This window comes from Sycon ciliatum, chromosome 5 (assembly GCF_964019385.1).
Source record: "Sycon ciliatum chromosome 5, ocSycCili1.1, whole genome shotgun sequence".
Lineage (NCBI taxonomy): Eukaryota > Metazoa > Porifera > Calcarea > Leucosolenida > Sycettidae > Sycon > Sycon ciliatum.
This window is the reverse complement of record NC_088647.1, coordinates 38,306,800-38,312,465: the sequence shown is the minus strand read 5'-3', so window position 1 is coordinate 38,312,465 and position 5,666 is coordinate 38,306,800.

The following is a 5,666-nucleotide window of genomic DNA, read 5'->3' as shown; positions in this document are numbered from 1 at the left end:
GAGTTCATCTAGCCAGAAGCAGTCCATGGTTAACAGGTATGTATACTTCAAATAGAAAGTATATGAACCCTGGAACCAACAAAGGTGGCAGGTACCATTACACCTTCAAGCAGCCGAGCCTGTTGGCAACAGACCCAACACAATCAGGCATAAGTGTACCTACCAACCGAACTAGCTGGCACTAGTCTTGAGTTGTCGTTGTCCTGTTCTCCTTCTTGTCTATACTCTTGTACTTGCATAATTCAATACTATAAAACTCTTGTGTTTTGGTGTGAGGGGACTTCATTAGCCGGGACCTAACACTGGTGGCAGCGGTGGGATTCGAACCCACACCTCCGGGGAGACTGGAGTGCCCACATACACACAAACACACACACACACACACACACACATACACACAACACACACACACACACACACACACACACACACACACACACATACACACAACACACACACACACACACACACACACACACACATACACCAGGTAATCGGAGCGTGTGGAGTGCCACTAACTGGAAAAATGAAGATGGAATACTAATCAGGATGTTACATGTATGTTTGAGTGAAACTTTTATTTTATCTTGTTTCAAATTTCTTCCACACAATCAACTTACATGACATGTACTTACTTCCCATCATCTCAGTTTTCTTTTCTATCCATCCATCTGTACTCCATATCACTCCGTATGACTGTTGTAGAAATATTCCTCCAGGTGTGTACTAGTCTCCACAGCCATGTGATGACACTTTGGGACACGTCCCTAACAACATAGCACTCTCCAGTTGGTAGTTTTACATTTGCCCAGATTATCTGTGACCACAACACGAAATGCATAGCGGCAATCAATGGATGAAGTGTTCATTGAAGAGAGAGAGAGAGTTTGTAAATACACGTGTCTTTCCACTTTTTCAGCAGCTTACCGTCTTCAGCTCACATCCTATACGAGATCTCTACAGGAGCTGCTAATGCAGAGCGTTTTTACACGCTCGATCCCGGCGCTCTGCCTCGTTGTGCCGTTGGTGACACTGACCACGGTCACAAGAGATGTCTCAGTAAGGTAACGAGCACCACAACACTGTCGACATCAATGAGAAAGAGAAAACACTGAAAACAACAAAGAAGAATCAAAGTCAAGCATGTGTTGCCACTGGCAACTGGTTCTGTGGAGAGGACGATTTCTTTTGCGATTTTTAGTGCAGTGTGCATGCACCGTTGCTATGCGCATCGAAGGAACCGTGATCATGGTGACGTCGGACGTATTGTATTTTTCCGTGGCGCTTGATCATGTTGATCTCCAGCACAGCCCACTTGGACTGTCGCCCAGTGTCGGTGCCCGGCGGTGGATTCACTCGTTGATTAGTCAGTGTTGTCACGGACGTGAAGCCTTTGCCTTTGCCTTTGCCTTTGGAGCTGGTCCGAGATAGTTTTTTTTAGTTTTCTGTCTTGGATTCCTGTACAACTGTAATGAACCAGTCTGATAAGAGTGGTAGTCGTCGATCTGCAGGCCACCGCAGAGTTAGGAACTCGTTTCGTTGCACGCTAGCTCATTGACTTCTAGAACCAGTTGAACAATCGCCAAGTAGAAGCCCAGCCACTGTTTGAAACTTTGAACGCGTACTTTGTAATTGTAACTAACGTTCCTTGCGCAGACCATCGCTCACCAATACTTCAGGCATTAGTCCGACTGTCCGTATACGAGTTGAGCGGACACTGCGAGTCTTTTGGACAGTGCTAGCGGATCAAATCGAACTGACTACCTTGAATGAAGTTTAGTCTTCTACATGTCCTGGAGTAGATTCTAGACTCGTTGTTCTTCCTCCACACGCTGTCAAAGTTGATTACCAGTCCTGTAGCTGTATCAGTATACTGCAGTGTTGAGTGGAGACGAGTGTGAAGGTTAGTACATGGAGCCGGGGACCGACTCATCCATGCAGTGGCGTATGAAGATGTTTTGGTTTGGGGGGGGGGCTGACTTGCTGGCAATGACCTTGATGTATGTTGGGCTATGCTAGCACCTATTGTGCGTATGTACCTGTGCACCGGTAATCCTTCTACGGAGATTTGTATTTATGTAAAAGTATGTGACAACACATCATGATATAGGTGCTGCACTTCACTGGACATGTACATAATATGACTGTGTGTGGAGCAATCGTGAAAACCCAGTACTGCACTACTACTGGAATCTGGACAAGAATAATGAAAATGCTGTACATGTAGATGTATATGTATGTTGAACACCAGGGATTGCACACAGCCACCACTGGATATGTAGCTCTGACTGACAGCCTGGCCAAAGTCCAAAGGGAAATTTACCGGAAAGCGAAATACCGGTACATCCGTAATGGTGAAAGAGAGTCGACCATAAAGCAAAACTTACTGGCAAAGGCAGAGAGATACCGTAAAAGTCCGTAAATAAGTACGTATTTACTTTCGAATTTAGTGACCACACCCGTACTAACTTTCGGGTGGGTACTGACTTTCGGGGACGAACTAACTTTCGGACCTGACTTGTGTGTAGTGGAGAAGTCATTTTCATGTCGATATACATGCTACGTGCCGCATGTGCGCACCGTACCGGTACTTATTTCGGGCAGTATGTTTATCGGGCTTGACTTGACTTCAACAGACAGAGCCAAAAGAATGAAGGGGGTATTTCTTTCGGGCAGGTACTTATTTACGGGCTTTTACGGTACTTGTAAGCTGATGTTCAAGACTTCCCTGATTTTGGCTATTGCAAACAAGAACCTCGGACACTTGAAGGAATCTTCTCCTGCCAGTGATAAGAAGTATTGCAATGTAGTATGTTCCACTGATAACGGATTTTCCACAATGACCAATGTGACCCTGGTGAAATGTTTAGGAGGTCATTGAATTATGGCTGCAAGCCTCGATCGGGCTCAGTTTCTAATGAAAATGTTGAAATTTATGACCACCGCCCAGGACTTTGGTGGTCGTATCTTGCAATCTTCAATCTCCGAGAACTACTGTGCTAATATCAGTCAGTCTCGAAAATTTCTTCTGGAAAGTGGCTTTCTTCAGAACGCTGTGGTATAGCAATGAAAAGCACTGACTCCGACTAAAGGAAAGTACTCTTGCCTTTCCGATTTGGAAGAAAACTGCCCATGAAAAACAACGCTTCATTAGCTGCTACGATGCAAAAACAACCAAGGGATGATCTAGTGAGTGTGCTTCACGCCGGTGCCACGCACATTCTTTTAGATCTGAAAAAGTGGAGACTTATGACTGTAGTGATGTCACTTCTCTGCGGTTGACGTCACAGTATAAGAATTAGCAGAGAAGTAGTGTTCTCTGTCCACCCGGGAACGGGTATGAGGGAGCACGGTGTGGGATAAAAGGAGGTGACGAGTGCAGGGTCGGCCTCTTTTGTCTTTGTGCGGAGAGTTGAGTGAGAGTGCCCACCCACCCAAATAATCATCATGTAATTTCAGAATATATATCATCGCTTTTATTCTTCTAGAGTTGTGTGGATGCATAATGGTCTAATGTTTTGGGAGTTTTTTGTTGGACTAGGCAATGGTTTTGTATTGTCATGACCACGGAACTGTGTGCAAAGACGATAAGTTAGGGTGATGTGCTGTCCCCACTGGCAATATGGACGTGTTCAATAGTGGTGTACACGTATGAGTGAATGTGCGGATGTGTGCGAAACGAGTGGAGTGCAGGGTGGACAGAGAAATGATTATGTACATACATGTACATGAATGACTGCAGGGTCAGCTCTGACTACGATTGATCTGAGTGCATGACCACTGACTGATCTGCACTGCATGCATGATACTCACTTGCGTGTTCATCAAGCTTAGGGACTTTGCTTTGGACCCACATCCGCCAAAAGGTTGGGGGGCGGGGAGGCTGACGCCCCCTTGCCCCCCCCCCCCCCCCCCCCCGCCCCGATTCCTACACCACTGCCATGATCCGTGGAACATTTAGTTCGAAGCACGATTGTACTGGTAAATGATTTGTATTCTCTCTTCCCTTTTCTCAGACTCAACAGCGCACTTGTGAACATCACACAGCGCTCTGAATCTACTTTGCAACATTGCAAGCAGAGAACTGCGGATGAGCAGTGACGGCGAAAAGTCACCAAGTCGTCGCCAGTTTCAATCCCGGATCAAGACTCAACACACGCTGGTTTAATTTAGCGCACCCTTCACTTCAGCTGGTCACCGCAGCTTAGCGAAAGCTGACGCCGCAGTTCTGTTGGACCGACAGCAGGGTGGCCGACAAAAGCTACTGGACACTGGCGTACGCATGCACAGTATCTTCACTGTTGCCGAGGTGCTGGCTGTACTGCAGAGCAATGGACGTATTTCTGACGCCCAAGTAGACTCTGTCAAGCAATTTGTCAAGGACAATCAATTTTAGTCGTACGTTCCTGTTCTGTTTTGCTGATACCCGTACGCTCTGCTGCTGCTGGTTATCTACAGGTTACGTGAGTGATGTCATCACATGTGCTTTTGTATGGAGTGCATGATGTCATCCCATGTGCTTTGTATGGAGGACATGCTGTGGAAACCAGTGCTGGTTTTGAATTGAGTAGGAAACAGTTTATATTGAGATTTGAACGGCAAACAGTTTGTATTAAGTGGCAAACCGAACAAACAGTGTTACGAAAGTAGCAGTGATGTCACTGTGGCAAAGCAGCAACATCGCACTGCTGTTTCCCAACACAGTGTCCTCCACCTTGTTTCATGCTGTCAAGCTAACAACAATGACCTGTGTGCGTGTGCGCGCGCGCGCGTGCGTGTGTGTGCGCGCGCGCGTGCGTGTGTGTGTGTGTGTGTGTGTGTGTGCATGTGTGTGTATACGTGTCAATAGTAAAACAGAACAAAAAGTAAAAAATATAAAATACCGGTACATGCCATGATGCCAGTGACCATGGTAACCATTGACACTGCACGTACTGTGACACTATGACACTGTGAGTGTGACAGATACTGAAGTCAAGAGACTGGTTTATGGTGAAAATCAGTACACATATGAAGAATAATTCTACAATCATCGTGCTCATGTAGATGTACATGTACCTCAGTGACAATACCTGTATGCCTCTCTACGTCTACAGCTAGACCTCATTGTTGTTAGCTCTTGACAGCATGAAACAAGGTGGAGGACACTGTGTTCGGAAACCAGTGGTGACCTTACTACAACCATCCACGGTTGGCAGAGCCCCGGTCCGTTGGAACCATCTGAACCATAAATATTGCATAATGGGTGGTGTCGAACCCGGTTCTGACTAGGCGCCGGCGGATTATGCCTGCAGAAAAATTGGCAGAATTCGGTACTTCTTCTGGTAAGTCTCATGCATGTTTGGTATGTGGATAAAGAAATGGAGCAGAATTGGAGGAATTGCCCGCCATAAGGTTTGTATGGTTCTGCCAATTTCACTGCTTTTCGAGCAGAATCTGCCACCTTTTCGATCAGAATCCGCCGGTCCCTAGTTCTGACCCTCATTATGCTAGGGGAGTTTAGAGTTACACATGGGACAATGTCATGTACCTCTTGGGTTACCATGGTTACCGGTACGTGTTCTGAGGGTGTAGTCGGAGGCGTCTTTATATACAAGAGTATAAAATGTTTAGTTATGCCTTATGATAAGACTAAGATGGTATAAACTAACGGACTAAGACTAAGT